The sequence below is a fragment of the Mus caroli genome, unplaced genomic scaffold (assembly GCF_978045245.1).
Source record: "Mus caroli unplaced genomic scaffold, Mus_caroli_1 scaffold_18, whole genome shotgun sequence".
In the NCBI taxonomy this organism is placed as follows: domain Eukaryota; kingdom Metazoa; phylum Chordata; class Mammalia; order Rodentia; family Muridae; genus Mus; species Mus caroli.
The window spans coordinates 80,873,651-80,896,596 of record NW_028227273.1 but is presented as its reverse complement, the minus strand read 5'-3'; the positions used below and the strand labels follow the sequence as shown (position 1 = coordinate 80,896,596).

General features: G+C 43.7%; 1 long non-coding RNA gene and 1 pseudogene across 2 annotated transcripts; one reads left to right on the top strand and one right to left on the bottom strand.

Moving 5' to 3' along the window:
- Positions 1 to 1,315: 1,315 nt before the first annotated feature.
- Positions 1,316 to 14,750, top strand: LOC147000546 (uncharacterized). Of its 2 annotated transcripts, none has more exons than XR_015045853.1 (3): positions 1,316 to 1,384; positions 12,617 to 12,793; positions 14,343 to 14,750. It is a non-coding gene; the product is annotated as an uncharacterized LOC147000546 (long non-coding RNA). The 2 variants fall into 2 exon arrangements; XR_015045854.1 differs by having other exon boundaries at positions 14,289 to 14,750.
- A 5,189-nt stretch (positions 14,751 to 19,939) lies between these two features.
- On the bottom strand, positions 19,940 to 22,600 carry LOC147000545 (DNA-binding protein SATB1 pseudogene; annotated as a pseudogene).
- Between the last annotated feature and the right edge of the window lie 346 nt (positions 22,601 to 22,946).

Genomic DNA, 22,946 nt, shown 5'->3' with positions numbered 1-22,946 from the left:
GGGTGGAGAGACCCTCACCACCCGGAGCCACCATGCCCTCAACGCCTGCCACAGTGGCCGCCTCAGCCGGGGACTCCTGCGGTGACCTAGGGCCAAGCCAGGTTGCCCACATCTCCTGAGCTCCAGGGCTCATGTGCCTCGTGCCCTCCCTGGGTTCCTCAAAAGAAAGCATTTTTTGTCTCCTAGTAATAAACAAAAGTAAAAGTAGGGAGAAAGTTCCATGTAGACCACAATCTCTAAAACAAAATAAAAAATACTTTGAAATAAATTTGTTCAAACTCATACTGCACTTATAACTAGAGTTGATGTTATTGTTTGAAATGTAGGAATTAAGTAAATTTTATCAAAATACTACAGAGATTTTCATAATTGAACTGAAGGAATTTAGAAATTGACACTTTATAATTCCTAGATATTTGGTTACCATTACCAGTCAGAGTTTAAGTGCAGAAAAATGCTGTCTCCAGGTGATAAGAGATTCTCTGTGTGAATATTAGGAGAGTTAATTCCCTAGAAGGAGGGACTGCATCCCTATCTGGAGACAGAATTCCCTTCAAGAGGGTCTGAGTCTCCTGCAGGAATGACTAGACCCAAAAAAAGGAAAGGCTGAATCTACTGCAGGAGAGAATGATGGGATCCCTAGAAGGAGGGACTTAATTTCTTGTCTGAAGAGACAGGAGCACCACCGGGATATTGAATCTTTAGTTTGACATTGTATTTTCAGCACAATGGTCTGAATTCCCTGAATACACAGCTGGAACCCTGAGCCACCAGCAGGATCACTGTTCCTGTCCCAGTTGTCTATGGGAGTTAAATATACAGTTCACTTCTTTGGCTCATAAAATCCCACCATGCTCTATCTTCCTTCCTACATCCAACCATTCCCCACTATCTCATCTTCATATAAAATCCTTTCTCTCCTTGAACTTCCAAGACTACTGATGTCTTATGAGCATCTATACACACTCAAGGCAAACATACATGCACACACACAAAACACACACACACATACAAACACACACTTGGCTTTGTATGGGTCTGGTTTTGATTTTTTAGAGCTGTCATGTTTCTATGGACCTCTCTAAAAACTCTCTGCTTCCCAGCTAGGCTGACTGACATCTTACTGACCAAAGGATAAAGAGTCTGGATTGTAAGACTTGCACCCCTTGTAGTCCTTGGGGCTGATGCTGACAGGGGCTTAGAGCCATGGGATGTGGGTGTATAGCACACCAGTCCTTGCTAAGGCCAGCTTGTTTGTCTCTGTAGTATGTGAAGGAGACTGAGCAACCTGACAGTTGACAGTTGACAGTTGACCTTCTCCTTGCTGAGAGGGTTCCTATCCCTTCTTGCACTCTGTTCATTCATGGTATTTCAGTATGTGCAGGTAGGTGCTGCATTGATGGTTTTTCCTTTTGGATCTTTGGTTGTAGGTTAAAGAAGAAAGGATAGTTGAACTGGAACCAGAAAATGATAATCTACACCTGAGATTGTCAGAAGTAATGTTTTGCTCTGTCCTGTAGACTGATTGACCAGCTAGCCACATGTGAGTGTTTGCTTTGAGTCAGCTACATCATTTGCAAAGGATGTAAAGGATGGCGGGTTTCCTTTGATTTTTGTCCCATCCAATGTGGTGGATACTTTTTTTTTTCTTCTGGAGACAGTGTTTCTCTGTATAGCCGACAGTGTTTCTCTGTATAGCCTTGGCTGTCCTGGAACTTACTTTTTAGACCGGGCTGTCCTCGAACTCAGAAATCCACTTGCCTCTGACTCAGGAGTGCTGGGATTAAAGGCATGGGCCACCACACCCAGCGGGGTGGACACTTACTGTGCCATCCTATACAGGAAAAGAGATGAATTCCTCTGTGGATGTAGCTGGGGCTGACAGTGTCATCTTTGAGAATGTGTGCCATACAGAGAGGTAGAGCTGTCACAGCTCATGTCCTATTGCTACCAGAGGACCTGCATACAGTTATATCTCCAGGCAAGAATGCTGAGGAAGAAACAATCAGCCACATCTAAACAGTGTGGGATGTGTCATTACACAAAGGATATGATTTCTCTAGCAAATGTCCATTCTATAAAAAAAGATAGAGTGAAGGAGAAAGATGCAATAGACTAGGATTCCATTACACATTGGTTTCCATGTGGCTTTGTCAGACATGACTGGGTAGGGTATTGGCGACATCTGCAGACTTGGAGAAACAGAACCCAAAACTGACCTCTCTTCAATGAGAAGACTAGCCTTATGTGTGGCTTCCTTCCTAGATCTCAGGAGGAAAGGGATGTCAAGTGTCCTTGTGTCTGCTATTCTCCAGTGCTTTTAACAAGGAAGGATCCTCCTTCAAGATAGCATGCTTGAGGGTCGTAAGATCTGTCACTGTTGTGGTTTGATTATGAACATCCCCCAAGGACCTTGTGCTGTAAACTTACGTTTGAACTCTTAGGACCACCCAAGTGTGACTGTGTGTGCCCGTAATCCTACACTGAGGGACAGTGGTAAATCAGCATATTCCTGTAGCTTACAAGATTCTCAGCCTAGCTGAGATGACAGAATTGTGTTTCAGCGAGTGACCTGACTTGAGGTCATAAGGGAGACAGCAATGAAAAAAGTATCTAATCTTTTCATTTTGTCTCTTCATACTGATACACAGAAGCACACACATACACACAAACACATATACATGCACACACTCTCATGACATACACAGGCATATTCATACATACAAGCACATAGGAAAGCACACACATGAACATACAGTCATGACACACTTATGCATACATAAGCAAACACCTGCATACATATATGGAACACACACACCATACTACACATATGCAAATACACAGAGAACGCAAATAAACACACACAACACTCACACAACAGAGATGCACACACACATACATTTGTACCAACAATACATGTCAGCCCATACCACACAGGCATACACACAATTACACACATGGAACACACACACACACAAGCACATACACACATACACAGATGCAAACACATTCACCCCACACCATACAACACACACCATCTACACAAACACACATACACACAAAGAGGTGGTGCCTACTGCAGGATGATTGGGTCATATACAGATGGATCCTGTCTAGCAAAAACTGGTTTCCATGAAAAGAGCCAAACTGTTCCCAAATAACTCTCACTTCTCATCCTGCCATGGGATCTTTCTTTTCTGCACACAATCCAACTAAGATGTCACATAGGACGATGACAAAGGCTGACCATTGAGGTCACCCCAGCTTTCTATATCAAAACTGACCCAAACTAACCTCTTCATGCATAAGCCAGCTTCAGTCATTTTGTTCTTGCAGAAGAAAGTGGACTTTCTCAGCCACCCTGAGAACAACCTCATTTCACAAGGTGTGGCAGCTGTCATGTGATCATGTATTAAGAGTGCTTGTGAGAGGAGGAGGCAGACTGCAGCTTTAGAGGTGGAATGAGATGGCCTTAGCTCAATTGTGAATGTTCCAGAAGAAAGAAGTTGGCTTGTCCACGAATATCTTCAGATTGGGCAGGCTTATTGTTTGGTACCAGGCTACAGTACTAACCCTATCACTTCTCTGTTGGTGTACATGTCAGAATGTCTCCAGGAATGAATTTATGTTGGGTCAGGTTGGGATTATATTTTGCTTTTATTTATTGAAGGCACCACAAAATGAATTTTTGAGAAAACCACTGAGTGCTAATATTTGCAGTTTTGAATTTAATTTAAAGTCTCAGGACACCTGTTTTGGTGTGGCCATTCTCTTAGGTCAAAAGGATTAGTAGGTCCACTCTCTCTTGTCATGAGGGTTAGTTGATATAGGTGCTCTCCCAAGTCATAAGAGCAAAGGTGGCCACTGTCTCAAGTCACAAGTGTCAGTGTGGCCACTTGGGTAGCATGAATCAGTTTGTCTGCTCTGAAGGATTTTTTTTTAGATGTATGTTTTTTAATTGTGTGTATGATTGGTTTTCCTACATGTGTGTGTGCGCTGTGTGTATGTACACAATGACCAGAAAGGTCACGTGAGAGTCAGGTACCCTAGAACTGGAGTTGGAGATGTCTGTGTGTTGACTTTTGGGTGCTGGGATACTCACCCAGATCCTTTGCAAGGGCAGCCAGTGCTTTCCTGCTCTGAAGGCTTTTTGATGTGCTGTTTATTACTGTCTGTTCCACAAGACTGGTTCACAGGAATCAGCCTTAGGATTGTGTAGGATAACCACACTGAAAATAGTTTAATCCATGATTTGATATCCTTACTGAATATGACAAAGGGTAAAATTTGACTATATTTGTTTCTGAATATTCACGGTTTCTTTGGAACTAAGCTCACATCATCAGTGTGTTCCTTTCCATTCTGACCCATCTGGACAACCCTCAAAGTATATTCTTTTCTGTCCTCAGTGCTTGCTGTATTGCCTCAAGAACCAACATCACTAAGGCAAGCTAAAGGAGACTTTAAAAATCTTCACAGTTAGAGATTTAAAGACACTTGTAGATGGTTTACACACCATATATCCCAACACTTGGAGAAAGAGTCCTTCTGTGTCTTCCAAATCCTTGGTGTACATGGTCTTCAGGACAGCCAGAACTTTAATGGTAAGAGTCTGTCTCCAAAAAAGTAACCAAACAACACACACACACACACACACACACACACACACACACACACACCACACATCACTCTGCAGTTGCTACTCTTCTCATTCCTCAAGTGAGCTTTTAGAGCAACAGTCCTTCAAGTCTGCAGACTTCTGATCAACCCTCAGGATCTTTCCACTGACATCAGGTAGGTTGCTGCTAGCTTGTTGAGAAGTTGGGTTGTGTTGTTTTGTTATTTGTACTCACTTAGCTGACTTCCCTAAGTCCTGCCAGATTCTACTCACCACCTTCAGAGGTATTGAGTGTTTTCAAGTCATGCTGAAAAAATAAGATACTATTTGTTTTGATTGTAGCATTTAGGATTGTGTTGAAGAGGTAACTGCAGAATGTAAGCTGTTTAACAAGTAGGTCTATGAGGTATGACTAGGTGTAATCTCATCTGTTGAGTGAGTGTTTGATTAATGCCTTGTCCCTATTGGTTCTTGTGGTATTTTTACCCTGAAGCCTGAAGGGTTTGAATTTGGGTTGGGTCCTCTTGTGATTTTCTTGACCAGCACATCTGGAGTTACCTTGTAGGTATAAAGACGTTCAAAGCTTTCTTGCCCTGGAGATGCCTATTTACCTTTTTTATCTAATCCACATCTTATTTGAAATTCGATGGAGAGCAACTTGCTGGCTTTTCAGCAACACCTATTGACACACATTGAAGGTTCTCTCTGCTACTGATGTGAATTTCTGAATTCCTATGTCATTTTGAATAAGCTCTACTCCATGGTCTTGGACATTTGAGTACTCAGTTCTCAGTAGGTGACTATGTTTGGGTAGATGTAGGAGGCGTGCCTTGCTGAAGAATGTCACTGTGGCTGGGGTTTGAGGTTTTAGATATTTGTACCACACCCAGTGCACTCTGCTTTGTAAATTGAGTCTAGATGTGAGCCCTCAGCTTCCTTCTCCTTCCACCATGCCTTGTAGATATTGAACTTAACCTCTGGTTACAGGTGACCTCTAGACCATGAGTTCCACTAGCCTCATTGTTTTATAGTTTGCTCTGCTCATGGCATTTCTGTCCAAAGATACAAAGGTAACTAATGCAGAAGTTGATGCAATGGAGTGGACTCTTAGTGTGACACTTGATCATACCAGGTTGTGCTTATGTGGGTTTTGTTTTGAGCAACATGGAAGACTTTGGAACTTTGAACTAGAAGTGTGTTAATGCTCTAAAAAGAGCTTGATGGGCTAGACCTCACTCATCTAACCATCTAATCTGTGATAGGGAGTGACTTAGTTCGGGTTTTACTGCTGTGAACGGATACCACAAACCAAACGACTCTTATAAAGACATTAAATTGGTTCTGGCTTATAGGTTCAGAGGATTAGTTCATTATCATCAAAGTGGGAGCTTGCAGGTTCTAGGCAGACATGGTGCAGGAGGAGCTAAGAGTTCTTCATCTTCATCTGAAGGCTGTTAGGAGAAAACTGGCTTTCAGGCAGCTACCACAAGGATCTTATAGGTCACAGCCACAGTGACACACTTCCTCCATTAAGGCCACACATACTACAACAAGGCTACATCTCCAAATAGTGACATTCCCTGAGCCAAGCATTTTCAAACCTCCACGGGGAGCTTAAGGCATTTCTGGTTTCTGGAATCCCCTGTGATCAGAAGCATCATCCAGTGTACTCTCATCAGTCACTAGATGTAAAGCAGCTAAGCAAAGGGCTGAGACAACTGAGAAATACTAGTATGGAAGGTGTGTCGGTTTTCATCTGTATAGAAAGACACTATGGTTGTGACCTGACCTCAGCTGTCCAGGTTTCACCAGTGTGACCCATGGACCATGTCTATTCTCCTGTAGGCAAGTGTCATTTGGCACTGGTCTTAGTTAGGGTTTTACTGCTGAGAACAGACACCATGACCAAGGCAAGACTTGTAGAAAACAACATTTAAGTGGGGATGGCTTACAGGTTCAGAGAGGTTCAGTCCATTATCATCAAGGTGGGAGCATGGCAGTAACCAGGCAGGCATTGTACAGGCAGAGCTGAGCTGAGTGTTCTATGTCCTCATCCAAAGGCTGGGAACTAGGGTGAGTATCTTATGCCCACACCCACATTGACACACCTACTCCAACCAGGTCACACCTATTCCAAGGTCACACTTCCAAGTGGTGCCACTCCCTGTTCCATTAATATACATACCATCACATTCCACTACCTGGCCCCCATAGACTTGTTCAAACACATGAGTCTATGGGGGGCGGGCATACTTAAACATAGCATAATGCAAAATACGTTTAGTCCAACTTATATAGACTTCATAGTCTATAGCAGTCTCAACAATGTTAAAAGTCCAAAGTTCAAGGTCTCTTCTGAGATTCATCTAATCACTTAACTGTAATCCCCAGAGAAAGACAGGGAACCAGCTGGGCAAATTCCAAACTCTGCATCTCCATGGCTGATGTCAAATAGGTCTTCAGATCTCCAATCCTTTTCATCTTTGTTGACTGCAACAAACTGCTTTCTCCTGGGCTTGTTCCACTCCCTGTTAGCAGCTTTCCTCAGCATGTATCCCATGGCTCTAGCAGCTTTAACATCTTTGTGTCTCCAAGGCAATTTCAATGTTACAGCTACTTGTTTCACTGTCTGGGATTCCAGTTGATGTTTTGTACTCCTCCTAAGGGCTGACATCACTTCTCCAGCTCTAAGCTCAGGTTGATCCACTCCACTTCCGCTGTTGTTCTTAGTGATCATCCCATGTTACGGACATCTCCAATGCAGTGGGGTGTTCCACTCCAACTAGGCTTCACCAATAGCCTCTCATAGGCTCTCTTCATGGTGCCAAGCCTCAAATCCTTTGCATGACACCTTCCTTCCTGAGCCATCAATTACAGCTGAGGCTATACCTGCTCCAATGGCCTTCTGTGACCTCTCACAGTGCCAAGCCTCAGCTGTTTTCATGACACTTTCATGCTTTCAAAACCAGTACCACCCGAATGATTCTTATACATTACCAAGTCCAGCTGCAGCAAAAGGTACAATCTTGGGTATCTCTGGAACACAGCCTCTGTGCTCATAGAAAACACTTCCCAGAAGAGGTCACCTCAATGATGCTGGTCTCCTCTTAATCAACACTAATTGCTTAGCTCCAGCTAATCAGCATCAATAGTCCCAGTAACACAAAGTTTTTGCTTTACAAGTTGTGGTATCTTGTTAATCACAGCTTATTCTTCAGCCCCAGCTAACAAGAACCACAGAAACTTCATAATCAAACCATCAATGGCCCTGAAAAAAGTCTTTAATCTTCTCTCTGAAATTTTACAAGCCAGGTCTCCATCTTCTGCACTGTTCTCAACATTATCTTCAACCCTTCTTCACTGTGGAGACCCAAAGTGTTATGCCCGAGCAAGCATTGCCTGTACAAAGGTCAAGACAGCAGTGTAGCCTTGAGGGAGGCCTAACAGTGTTCTGACTAAATACAAGACAGAAGTGTAGCCTTGAGGGAGGCCTAACAGTGTTCTGACGATGTACAAGAGCCCCTGGAGTCTTTGGAAACATCTTTCCATGTGTATCACCCCAAGGGGATGCTCATTCCTGTGAAAATGTATGTTGCCCAGGGAACACTGTGACACATTCATATGTGGTGAGAGATACAGCTCAGACAAGCTATTAAGGGACAAAAAGGACAAGGGAGTATCTCTCTATCTGACCTCCCGGAATGTCCTAAATACACAGGAAGTGCTTTTGAAGAAGCAGAAATGCAGATAATGTGACAGGAAATGCAGTCCAGAAAGCAAACTCATGTTGGCTCACACATTGGGTCTGGATTTTTCCTTGATAATGGAAGATTTGTTATGAAGAAATGAAATATAAATAAGAGGCCTAAATATTGTATATAATTTTAATAGTTACATGTTGAGCTTAATATCTTAGTCTCCAAATAAACACTATGGAAAACTTTGGTATTTTTAATGTTTTTTTTAATAAGAAAACTCAAAATATTAGTGCCATGTGGACATTTCTATATTTATGAATGCTGTGTATACTTATGAAATCACTGTGGCTGTACTAGCAGTTGTCCTCAGGACATTGTTAGATCACTGCGACCACACCCCATACAGGAACAGCAAGCTTACTCACCTGGCCCAGGATTGCATCAGTTTGTCTCCCTAGGAGACCCCAAGCAGAGGGGACAGAGAACTAGACTTTAGGGAGCTATTACAACCGTGTTTGTCCTCTTGGCCATACCATACAAATTTGGCAAAGCTAGAGCTCTGCCAGGCCCCTGCCATGTTCTGTCCACAGGGTCAGTATGAGTCAGTGCAGCTAACACTATGTATTAATGGTGCTGCAGGTTGGTGCATATGGTGGGCTTTCCTTTATCCTTTCCAGTCAGACTATGCAGTTCTTTTGGGGAGACTGTCGTGGCTGTCTTCATTCTGGCAGGCACAGACTGTGGATGAGTCTCTAAGCTATTAAAGAGGGGACCCCATTGAGGAATTAGTGGCTTTGTGTCATTTTTAGACCAAGGGCCTTTGCCACTTGTTTGGTAGCATATAGTATCTGCTCAAAGTGTAAGCAGACACTCTCCATCCCTGTAGTCCCATCCTGGAGTGTGGGCAGACTCTCTCAATGCCAACAGCTGTCTGGCACTCACAAATGTCATTTTCATGCTTTAAACCTGGCATTTTTAATTATTCATTTAAAAGGCACTGATGCAAAGTTACTAATTATCCTGTATGCATCCCCTGGGCTGAAGCACATGGCTGAGAATCTATGAGGCCCAAAATTTGAGCTAGAGCTCGACAACTTGAGAGAAGACCTTCTAAAAAGAGACCTCAGCTCTCAGATGGGGAAGCCAGGGATGGGCCTGGTGTGGGAACTGGATCTTCAGTGAAATATGCTTATTGTCATTGCTTTAATGTGTGTGCTTTTGTGTGTGTGTGTGCTCAGCAACACTTCAGTCATAACCAGGTTTCTCTTCTCCTTATGTAGGCTGTTTGCTCTCTGAGGTTGGTGGTGAGCCTGGATGGGGCTTTAACACAGCTTTTCCCTAGATCCGTTGAATCTTATCTGATAGGGGAGGCAGTTGCCTGGTGGGGAGACTCCTCCTGGATCAGGAGCTTGACTGGGCCCAGTCCTGGAAGAGTAGCTGGATTGTTGGTCACAAGGACAGGGAGGAAAAGGCTGAACTTGTCACCTCAGGAGACATAGTGGGGTCCAGGATCTTCACATATATTGCAGAGCCATACATAAGCCCAGTCTGTTCCCAGCTCTAAATCCCAGTCAGGTTAAAGCTCCATTCCCATTCTTCCAGCTGTAATGAGGATGGAGGCCATGGGGTTAACACAGGTCATGAGTGTCTTGCAAGAGTCAGCATGGTGCCAGGCCCACAGGACAAAAGATGTGTTTATAGTACTAATCCTCTTTAGGAAGTAGGTGTTAAAAGCTGGGCATAAGTGACAAGATGCCTCATATCCCAGAGAAAGGGTGGCCAGCCCTCAGATTCCTCTCTGTAGAACTATGAGTAACTGGTACAGCTAAGTGAGCCTAGACAATAAAGAAGGCAATCTATTTCACCTGTCTCAGAGTCCAGCCTGTGTGCATTTTCAACATGGATGCCAGGGCCTTTAAGGCCAGATTCATGTGACAGGCCTGGAAGAGGTCCAATAGATCTATCTGCTGTTGGTATTGTGTGTAGCTGAAGAGACCAAAATGACAGGAAACAGTTTTGGCATTATAACTCCAATTCTGGTTCTCAGATGGTCTTGGTTGTACCTTAGCTTTACGAAGCTGGCACAGAAGCCCAGACACACATCCTCCAGACCCATGGGGACAGCAGTGACCTGGCTGCCTACAGAGTGGTGCATGTTCCTGTGACTGGAGGATGATCCTTGGCTAGGTGGCAGAAGCTTAGATAACTAGCAACCGGCCCCAATGGGCTCTAAAGCAGACAGGGCCTAAACCCTAAACGCAAGCCTATCAATGAGTCTGCATGCATGGATGTGCAGGGTAATGGCACTTTACAATGCCCTCTGCCTAGAGCAAGGCCAGCCTGCTCCTTGCTTTCATTGCTGTGTCTTTCCTGAACTTCAGAGTTAGGTCACAGGAAAAGGGAATTGAGGTATTGAGGAAAGGAGACAGTTTGGGAAATTGAGAGGAGCAGTTTTCAGAGAGGGGTCACAGCTGCTGGCTTTGGGGAACATTTGGTTTGAATCTCTGGAAAATGCTTCTGGTTCCCTAACCTGTTCCAGAGAGAGGAGGTATGAGTTCTAGGAATTAATGCAAGTCTGTGTCCTGTGTGTGGATGAAGGGATGTATGTGACATGGGATCTCTACCCCTCCCTGGTGTCTGCCGGCGGCAGAGTCAAAATAGCAGATGGTAGATATGGAGAGATAAACAACCAATAAGTCAGTCGGTAAGTGATTATAAGCAGCTGGATCATAGACAGATAACAGATGACAGCTCATTGGTTCTGTAGTTTCTACATTATTGTTCTTACACAGCTAATAGGCTGATCAATAAGTGGATCTGATCCAACCTCACACATCAAAACATTATAGGTTCAATAGTCAATGAACAGATAAAAAATATAGAAATGTTAGACACTTTGTGCTCTCTCACTGAGGTCTTCTTCATCAGTGTGCCATCACACCCACAACACTCACACACAGCACTCACACCAACCAAACCTACCACACACACACACACAGCACTCACACCCACCACACTCACACACAGCCCTCACACCAACCAAACCTACCACACCCACACACACAGCACTCACACCCACCACACTCACACACAGCCCTCACACCAACCAAACCTACCACACACACACACAGCACTCACACCCACCACACTCACACACAGCCCTCCTACCCACAGGGCAGGTGCTCAACAGCCAGAGTAGACTGAGAGAAGAGGTGGATTGTAGGTGTGCCACTCTGCAACTGTCCACACCTCCCTGAACAGGATGACCAGCATGCCCTAGGCCCTAAACTTCCAATCCCAGGCTGAGTGGCCTTAACTTGCACACCTCTCCTGCCTTCCTGGCCCCTTCCCATGACTCTCCAGGGCCTTTCCCAAGACACAGCTGTATCAGAGGAGTCATATTGCCTTCAGAGGCCCCTAGGCTTGATCCTCTTGGAAAAGATGTAGAGGTTTAGCTGGTGAGCAGCTGGCCCCATGCCCACTGATGTTCACATCCTACAAAAGGGGTGTCTTCTTCCTCCCTTAGTGTTACTGCCTTAGGTCCTATGATCTTGTAACATTGAATTGCATTTATCAGTGCTTGTCTGACTCTCAGTATAAGACTCGGGAAGGTTTGTGGAAATTCTCTACTTTTAAACTGCCCTCACAATTAAACTTGCTTACCTGGCAAGATTTGCCTGCTTACTGAAACTGAACTCACTGGCTTTGTTATTTTTTTCTCCATTTTTAGTGTGGGGATGTGCCATCAGACATACAAACACATCATGTATGTTCGTGCATGTAGAGGCCTTAGATTGATAGAAATTATCCTCACTTTACTCTACCAACTCATTGAAAGAGGGTCTCTCTATGGCTGTGCAGGCTGCCATGTCTTCCCAGTATTTATATGATCTCTGGATCACCACTGAGCAATCTCTGGTTCCCTTATTCATTTTCGAAAGTCACTGTCAAGAGAATATTTTGCCCCTTTCTACATGGAATTATTTGATGGTTTATTACTCTCTTGATTTTTTTTTAAGTTTTAATAATGAATGTTTGGCCCAGATGGTTAAGGGCCTAAGTTGTTGTCCTCTCCCTTTTCTTTGAACTTGCATTTAGTTGTATGAGTTCCGACTGGCTTTTAAAGTTCTGTTCAGACCATAGTGTTGGTATAGTTTTTCTCAGCCTCAATACATAAAATTACTTCAGTAATGTGCAACAATAAATAAGTGTCACTGAAATGTTACAATTTTTATGAAAGTTTACTTATGCTGGTCACTTGTATTTTGATGCATTATCTTTGTGTTTTCCTCTTGTCCAGCCAAGATGCAGACTTACCTGGCAGTTCTGGAGCCCCTGAAAATCTGACATTTAAAGAGCATCAGCACCTTTTTTCCCAAGAGCAAGATGTGTCTGACAAAGTGAAAGCTTCTCTTAAATTAACAGAGCTCAAGAATGAACTAAACACAAAGTGAGAAGAGAGGACACCTTTACTCAAGTAGGTCTGCCCTTGGCAGGGCCTTTGTGGGGGGCGAGCCTGAAGAGGAAGGAACAGTGCTACTTCTAAGTGATGTTTATTTTCTGTACCTGAAATGGTTGCAAATTAGAGATGTTTCAATTCCAAGAAACTGTGTTTTACTTTACCAAGAAAAATCCTATCTAGTTCTTTGTGATCTGATTCACATGAAGTTACCTGTTTCTGTTAGCTTTTGGGGAGACTCTTGGACTCATAGGGCAGAATGAAGGGCTGTAAAGATGAGGGGGTATTTCTTCTACCCTATCTTCTTTCATTGTCATTCCAAGGGCAGTAGGCCAAGAAATTATCTTTCTGTTTTTTTTTTTTTCCTCTAAACTCAATTTGGTTACCAGACAGTGACAGCTGAGCAGGTCTGAGTACTACTGTGTCATAGTGGACCCTGTCTGTAGGAGTCAGGCCTCTCAGCCCAGGGCAAATGCTTCCTTTACCTTCTATCATTTGTATGAGGTGGCTAGATGGAGTTTCTTATGTAAGGTGCACAACACATTTTTGACAAATGTGAGCCTCCTGATCTTTTTAAATGTTTGAGATTGAATTACTAATTAATAATTCAAATTTGAAATTTCTCAAAAAATTGAGGATTTCAGCCTAGGGATTTTATTTATTTATTTTTATTTATTTATTTATTTATTTATTTATTTATTTATTTTTGGTTTTTCGAGACAGGGTTTCTCTGTATAGCCCTGGCTGTCCTGGAACTCACTTTGTAGACCAGGTTGGCCTCGAACTCAGAAATCCGCCTGCCTCTGCCTCCCGAGTGCTGGGATTAAAGGCGTGCGCCACCACGCCCGGCTTGGGATTTTATTTTTATAAATACCAAATCATCATTAGACTAATCACTGGTGAAAATTAAAGACAGCAGTTATGTTAGAAAGTTACCTAATATTTCAAAGGCTGAAAAGGATCTAGGGCTCTCTAGTAAAACAGCATTCATGTAGGAATGAGCAGAGACATCTGAGAAGAGTGGGAGCTCATGGGTGGCAGTAAAAGTTAGGTGTCTCAGAACGTATACATTTAGTAAAGTGATGTAGATCCAATGTCAGGAAAGGAAGGAGTGTGTTGCTATGCCTCCTCTGACTCACATGCTTTCTCAGCATAATAGACTTATTTAATTTTAATTCCTAAACTTTGCACTGTCATTCCTCAGCTGAGTTGAGTGAGGCAGACCTCAGTTTGCTTGTTTTGTGTGAAAGCTGATTTTATGAGTTCAAGCACACTTTCTATAGGAGAAACCCCTAATGTGGGTCCAGATGATCTTTCTGTACCATAGTATTCTCTTACAAACCTGTACATCAGGAAAATATGCACACTCTCAAATAGAACAGAGGTATTTGCAACCTGAAAAACCACTTTTAATAAGAGCTGTAAGATAAATTGTTGAAATGCAAGTGTAAATATTTTTTATGTTAATCCAGTATCCTATTTGAAAGCGTGTCTTTGCTGTTTCCTCTGTAAGAGAATAGAATGGCCCTGAGAGTTTATGAAGGATTTACATACTCATCTTGCCTAGGAAGTGCAATTTCATTGTGACTGGAGCATACTGGAAGCCATCGGGTGTCATAATCATACATCCTAGAGAAGAGCAGTCACCTGCTGTTGCTAGTACATGGGAAGGCAGATGCTCAGAAGAGCCAGCTACCACCTGAAAACTCTGCATGTGTGTTTGTAAGACCTGTAGTGAAGTAGACTTGGCCAACCCTGGACAGTGAGGTCAGATGTGAAAACATAGTATAAGAGGACGTTGAATAGTGTGCATTACTGTGGGGAAACACCCAAACTGTTATCTATTGTTTTTCATTTCTACAGTTTTTCAGTTGCAGCCTATTTTTAATAAACTTTGTATCTATTTAAGTGTATTTGCTATTGTTTTCAAAGTGCTGACAAGGTTTATATTTGTGATGCGGGCATTCCTCTTCCCCATTTCCAGCGGTCACTCCTTCATTAAACTGCTGAATCATTACTTCCTTTGTCCCTTGGTTGTTTTTCTGTCTGTGGGAAAGTGTTCTTTGATGACCCAACCAGCTAAAGACTAGGGTGGCATTTTCACAAGAGTCCCTTGTGAGAGCTTGGTCACCTCTATCTACATGTCTACCTTTTATGCCTTCAGCATCCCAAAGGAGCACTGGGACCATGTCTCCTTTCACCACCCCATCCTGGTCCCTGGACTCCCTGAACATACTCACGAATAAGCTCATTGCCTAAACAGTCTCCTGGTCATACACGGTCAAGAATATGAACCCACTCAAGATAGCTGGAATAAACGTGTGTTTTATTGTCATGGCACAAGGTACACTGACCAGCTGGAACTGGTCAGTGGGCTGGTGTGTGCCCTCACCCTCATGCCTACTGTGCTTTAACAAGGAGACAAAGCAACGTCCAAATCTCAGGGTGTGGGCGAAATGGAAGGAGGAGTTGGGGAGTCGCTAGTTAAAGTATATAAAGTTTCAATGAACAGGGAATGACTCTGAGTACTGTGCCTTGGTAAGGTAGGACGCTCAGCAGTGTCCTGTAAAAATGGCAAGGAACTTTAAGGGTGGGAAGGCATGTTTGAGTGTCAAAGGATCATGTGGGAAACTTTTTGGAAATGTAAAATGTATATATTGGGATTAGTGTTTCTGTTTCTATATTTTAATTTGCTTTGGTTTTTAGCTCTGTACAGACATCCCTTAGAAACTAAGAATTGGTGCTGACCCAGGACCATCTCTTCCTATGCATAATCTCCCTATTAGGGATATTATGGCTCTGGCCTCTTGTGTCCTCTGGTCTCTGTACCACTTCATTTTATGCCAAACTATACCTATGATTTCCTCTGTGCAGTCTTATGTAATGGAGTGATTTCAGACACACATATACCTATAAATTTATGATACAATACAGCAAAGTGTGAGTTGGCAGAAGAAATACTCCTAAAGTTTCATGTGATTATGTTCCTATACGAAGTATTTTTACCTTTTTATTCACAGAAATTGGAACTAAATGACAGTCTTCAGATTGCCATAACTGTTTAAGCTGTATACAGCTGGTACTGCCCCCACTCACCCTGTGATACCAGGAAATCGCATACAGGGCAGCTTGTGGAACAGAAAGTCAGAAAAAGCCCATGGTCGCCTATAACCATTAATGGTGTGGGAAATGAACACAGGTGTTGTGGGGGGTTGATTGAATGACCTTATAAGACATTATTGGTACAGTGGGCTCTCTTGAGGTGGTAGAGGGAAAGGGGAAGGGTCTCCATCATGGGGAGGCTCAGGAGGCAGGATCCTGCCTGGGATAGGGAAAGAGAATCCTCCAGGTGAGCTGAGAATTCAAGGCCACAGTAAGATGATTTGTGTTCTACAAGCACTAAGGGGACGCCGTTTTTCTTGAGAAGGCAGGAGCAAAGTCTACAGTTCTGTGAGCCAGTGAGCTAGCCTAGCAAAAGCAGCTGTTGGTAGGCATAGCACATGCGTATGAGCCTGTGAAAGATGTCTTCCAGGACTTAGCCATGCCCTTCAGTCATTGGGAGAAGGAAAGGAAATGCCAGGGAACCTTAGGCGACTCAAGGGCTTTTCAGAACAGGTTATGGCAGCTTCAGCATCAAATGCTGATGAGGGTGACAAGAGCCAAAGGAGTTTGAAACCACCCCTCTCTGCCCTGAGGGATGTGAGAACCTAGGAGATCTGGGGTTGGCTTGTTGGCACTGTGTTTTGTCTTAGCTTGAGCTTCCATAGGATGGAGACCAAATCGGTCTGCTTTGTTTTTAGGATCTTAGGGCAGTTGACCTGTTTTCTCTCAACTGCCCTTATGGCTCCTTCCTCCCCCTTCTGCTTGGTGTATCTCTGACCTCTCATCTGCTCCTTCCACATATCAGGGTCTCCTGACTTGGCACCTCTCTCAGCTCTGCTGAACATCTGCATACTGCATATGGAGCATATTTAGTATAGCTGTTAATAGCAAGTATTTACATAATCCTTGTTGTTGTCTTCTTAGAGCACACAGCAGAACAAATAGATCAATAAAGTGAACAAAAATATAAATACCATGAATGGCAGTGGCTGCTAGCAGAGATTCTGAACATTACATGATCTAAAACCAGCCACGCCCCCCCCAACCACCACCAAAAGTTTGAGTGTACATGCTTGGACTGCAGTGATAAGAAGGATCTGTTGAGATCGTGGGTTAGAAGACAGAGGTCTCTCTGGAAACTGATATGTGACCAGCCAGGGCGTTGTGGTAAACTGGAAGCAACATAGAGGCTTAGGGAATGTGAGCTTAGGCCACACAGGCTAATGGCCAACACCTGAAGATTACTGAAACAGTTATGGGGACACTACAGAAGTCATCTTTTTTTTTTTTTAATTTTTGTATATTTTCTTCATTTACATTTAAATTGTTAACCCCTTTCCAGGTTCCCTACCTCCTGGAAACACTGTTATCACACCCTCCTTTCCCCTGCTTCTATGAGGGTGTTCCTCGACCTACCCTGCTACATCCACCCCAATGGTGACTGGCAGGACAGGACTAGAAACCTGGACCCAGTCCTGAGGCAAAAAGTTCATTGAAACTTATTCTACTGGAACCATGGCGTCCCATATAATGAATGTTCCAAACTGGTCCTTGCAAATGGATCTGTGTGCTTTCTTTCAGTATTGTTTTATTTGGCAGTGACTTGCCAAATACCTAAGCGAAATTGAACTTTGCTTCCTGGCCTTCACCAATGTCCTAGGTAGTCCTTGAGCCAACCCTGGGCTTGGAATTTAGTAAGAATGTTGCCTATTAGCCGGGCGGTGGGATGCAGAGGCAGGTGGATTTCTGAATTCAAGGCCAGCCTGGTCTACAAATCGATTTTCAGGACAGCCAGGGTTATACAGAGAAACTGTGTCTTGAAAAAACAAATCAAACCAAAAAAAAAAAAAAAGAATGTTGCCTATTCAATGACATTCAGACTTGCCTCTAGTATTGTAAGCGAGATAGTGAAAGAAATCAGGAATTACTATCTACTACATAGAGTTAGAAATCTCAGGGCAAGCTTAGCAAAGTAAGTTTAGAATTCTTATTATAGTTATGTATGGTAGACTACATTACTTATTAGTAGAAAGTCCCCCTACACTACCACTTAGGATAAAAACCAAGTTGTTCCCATATACAGAAATTTACAATGGTTTAGGAAATAGATCGGGCAGTGGTTTTAGAGTATTGCATTATTCATGAGAAGGTTAGTTAGAGCAGAACTCCCTAATAAGAAACATTACTTGGGCTTGAAAGCCCTTGCCTTGGGAGTATAAAAACCTCACACCTGGCTTCTAAGTATGTGGCTGTCCTTAGATAGAGCTGACTTCTTCTCAGTTGTTTTATTTCCCAGTTCCTGCCAGTCTTTGTGTTTGCAGTCCTCTGTTTTGTGTTAGAGTCATTAAGCATCCGGTAATCTCATTGTACCTTGCTGATGTGTCACCTAACTTCCCTAGTTTCTTCTGTATAAAAGGTTTGATGCTGGATTGGACAAATTACATTCAGATACAGCAAACTCTCTTGTGTCCCAAATTTGTTTGTCATTTCTCGACAACTCTTTGCCCACTTGCCCAGAACCCTGAGTCGTCCCGAAGATTGAGCAGGGCCCAACTGAAGCTGATCATCGGAACTACCCACCTAATCCTACCTCCCCTCCTTGGATTCCCTACACTGGGGCATCTATCAAGCCTTCATAGGACCAAGGACCTCTCCTCTCATTGATACCTGACAAGGCCATCCTCTGCTACATATGCAGCTGGAGCTATATGTACTCCTTTGTTAATGGCTTAGTCCCTGGGAGTTCTGAGGGCGGGGGGTGATCTGGTTGGTTCATATTGTTGTTCTTCCTATGGGGTTCATCATTTTTAATAACTGAGTAGTACTTTATTTTCCGTATCCATTCCTAAGTTGAAGGACATCTGAGTTCTTTCTGGCTCCTGACTTTATAAATTGGGCTGCTATGAACATAGTGGAACATGTGTCCTTATTACATGTTGGAGCATCTTTTGGGTATAGCTGGATTCTCAGGTAATACTATGTCCAGGTTTCTGAGGAAACACCAGACTGATTTCCAGAGTGGTTGTACCAGCTTGCAATCCCACTAGCAATGGAGGAACGTTTCTCTTTCTCCTCTTCCTCACCAGCATCTGCTGTTACCTGAGTTTTTGATTTTAGCCATTCTGACTGGTATGAAGTGGAATCTCAGGGCTGTTTTGATTTGAATTTCCCTGATGACTAAGAATGGTGAACATTTCTTTTTTTTTTTTATCCATACAAACAACTTTAATCATGTGGTTACAGTCAATGACCACTCCTAATCAGCACATTTCTGCATAAAGAAAACTGTGATACACTTATAAAAACAGCAGCTGTAACAAAATAGCTGGTGTTTTCATAGCCATAAACTCATAAAAAATAAAGACACCTTTATACAGAAACTTTATACAGATGTCGCTTTAAAATTGATTGTAACCCAAAGGAAGACACATTGCAAACATCAATTATTTTCACATTAATTGCATAATTTTCTAAGGTGATCTATTAGTTTTATTTACCTACGCTTATTTGCGTGATAGTAAAAATTGCATAAAACAATGAGACCGAAGCTTCTAGAGTGAATTGCTTGGATAACATACACTTTGTATAGGCAACTGTGTAAAGCACATTTTCTCTATTTAAAACTTTTAAGACACTTTGTTTTACTGCCCAGCAAAATACAGTTATAAATAGAAAGGAAATCAGGATGGGAAAGCAACATTACATTTAACAGAACTCTCCAAAAGACTTAATTATGACATGATGCTGCAGGAGCTACAAATAAATAACAAGGACTAAATTGTGTTTCACATTTTCTTTTCCTTAAAAAAAAAATCATGTAACAATGAGGATGAAAAAAAATTACAGTGAACTTTTATTTCCAAAATAAAAAACAAATTTTAATTATGCCAGTGCCATACATTACAAGGCATTTGTTGGCATATGTCATCTTTAAGCTGCATTCGACAGTCTATACTTCTTTTTTTTAACATATAATTGAGTAACAAACTCTCTCTCTCTCTCTCTCTCTCTCTCTCTCTCTCTCTCTCTCTCTTCCTTTTTCTCTTTAAAATAAGGGCCAGTTTCCAAGACTAGTGTGCAGTGTTACAGAAGAATCATTAAAGAAAAGGCAATCACAATCACAGAACTTATAATGCTTATTTGAGGCTCCAGAATAATAATAATCAAAAGGAAAACCAATTTCTAGTATCATGCTGACAGGGTACAACCCCTGGGTGCAGTCCTTGAACACAAAGTCTACAAAACAATCCTTGATGCTTCACCTAGGGCTGCCAAGCAGTTTTGTAAAACACAGTAAAACCTTGAGTGCCTGCTGTCCTGTCCTTCCAACTTCCTTCCTGTTTGTGCAATTTTCTGAAGATTCATTGGCCAAACCATAAACAATGAAGGTTTGTCTGAGTGAACACAAGGTGGACTTCTCATGTTGTTAGGAAATACCAGTGGTGCGGCTGAAAATAATACTGTTCTCTCAGTCTTTCAAGTCGACATTAATGTCTGTGCTCCCTTCCACCGACAGCTCTTCCTCTAGTTACACTGAGAAAAGGGTGTTGGCGTTTTTTTATCCTGGACGCTCTCTTCCAAATCCTTAAGCAACTCCTCATCTTTGTACTCGGCCACATCCACCTCCAAGCCAGAGTGGTCCTTCAGCTTGCTGTGGTGCTTAAGGTAGTACTGCTGGTTCTGAAAGAACTTGATGATGGTGTACTTCGGGAGGTCCAGCTGTGCAGACAGTCTGGATGGCCTCTTCATCTGGGTACAGGCCCACATCTTGGATGAAACTCTGAAGGATCCCCAGGGCTTCCACGGAAATTTTGGTTCGTGGCCTGGTCTTCTGCCGGTTTTCCTCATCGGCCTCAACAGAGGAGGCCATGGTGGGCTGCTGTTGGGGGAGCCTGGGGCCTGCCCGGGGCTGTGGCTGTGGCCGTGGCTGTGGCCGTGGCCGTGGCTGTGGCTATGGCTGTGGCTGTGGATGAGGTGGCTGCTGCTGCTGCTGCTGCTGCTGCTGCTGCTGCTGTTGCTGCTGCTGAATCTGTTCTGCTGGAACATGGATGATGTGGGGAGGTCTGTTGCCATGGTGATACACAGCATTACTCTCCTGCTCATAGATGACTTTGCGTTAAGGCTGGGGCAGACTGAGGAATCTTCGGATCATTTACAGGTTCTCTCACAGGGTCCTGTTTTCTGGAGAAGGGTCTTCTCTTCAGCGCAACAGCTCACACAGCCATCTCTGGCTTTTTGTGGTGGCAACCTTTGCAAACAGTGCTTGTTCTCTGGCTTCCCATTTCTCTCAGTGGCAAGGGTAGCTGTTTTCACCTGGGAAAGGCGGGTGGGTGGTGTGCTCAGCAGCTGGGCAGGACCCATGGCTGAGGCTGCTTTCAAGCTCCTTTCCCTCTCATCCTGGTATATCTGGTCTCTTTCGGCTTCCAGCAACTGTAAGAAATTCTGCATAGTCCGAAGGTTTACCAGCAGAGACTGGGATGCAGTCTTGGGGTCCTCTTCCTTTCGGAGGATTTCTGAAAGCAATCCCTGAGTTCGGATAAAAACCATGCGTGCAAATACTGCCTGTGAGACTCCGGCTCGTTTCAGTTCATCCTGCACCACGGGTAGATTTCAGAAGAGACCTCCGTGTTCCTGGAAACTTGCTGCTCCAAAGGCTTGTTCATAGACCTACTGACAGGGGGAGGGTGGTTCAATTATTGTTGGTTTAAGGACTGACTGCTGGGCTAAGAGTCTGTTCACTGCACACGGCTGGTGCAGCAACTGAGCCATCACCAGCTGTTGGTTGACCACCTGAGGACTGATTGGTGTTGACACAAGCCCCGGGTACAGATTCGAAAGAGGGGTCCAGACAGAGGACTGACTGCCGTGGGAGAGCTGCGCAGAGGAAGGAGGCTGCTCAGCTGTGTTTCCCGGGACAGGCTGCTGGCCAAAATTGACGTGGTTGGCACCTTCCTGGGATAGATCCATCTCAGCCATCATATCCTTTGTCTTCTTGAAATGTTTGTCCCACCTTCCAAAGGCTTGACAATTTCTGCTGAGACATTTGCATAGTACGTGCTGTTCACCATGGAGATCATGCTCTGTGAAAGGGGGCACTCCTTGGCAAACGCACTCTGGTTCATAGCTTTCAATAAGTCCTTTAGAGCATTCTCTACTTTGGTGTGTGACCATTGTTCAGGAGGCAAGTCTTCTAGTTTAGGGCAACTGTGTACCTGGATTTTGACGGTGACCACATGATACACATCTTGAAGCATGTCTGCCACCGTGGTATCAGGGGTATCTGTCACATACGACACTGGAACTGGATTCCACTTCCCAGCCTGGATGTGCCCTTTGGCTTGGGCAGCAGAGCTGTGTGAGTAGCCTAGAGACAGACAGCAAGGCCATCTCTATCAGCTGGTTGAAAAGCATATCCTTTCTCACCAACACAAATTCTGTGTGCTCCTCCTTGCAATCATACTCAATGGTGTTTTCATAATGTTGCAGCATGCAGAAAACTGGGAACCTGGTTCCTTTCATAAGGTTGGTTTTCATGAGATGGCCCGAGTGTTTTAAAGGCACTCCCTGCATCTTTCCACCTGTGCTTCCAAGCCTTCCTCTTCCTAGTGGGCTCTGGTTCTGCTCCAGGCGGGCAATCTTGGTGGGTGGACCCTTCGGATCACTCCCATTGTTAGACATTTCTGAATGTTCTTTCCCCTGAGTTGCCTCTCTCAAATGATCCATACTCAGTCACTGCCTTACAGCTCACCTGCCAGAATCAGGCGTGGAACCGGGCCAGCGCGGGCCAGCAGTGAGGGCCTAGGCCAGGTCGGCTCCCGGGGGGGGGGGGGTTTGCTGGTCTGCAGAATTCCCAGGCAGTGGCTGCAGCTGCTGCCACCTCCCTGCCTCAGAGCTGGCAGCTGCTGTGGCATTGAACATTTCTTTAGATGCTTCTTAGCCATTCAATTTTCATCAGTTGAAAAGTCTTTGTTTAGCTATGTACCCAATTTTAATAGGGCTATTTGGTTCTCTGCAGTCTAACTTCTTGAGTTCTCTGTATATATTGGATATTAGCCCTCTATCAGATGTA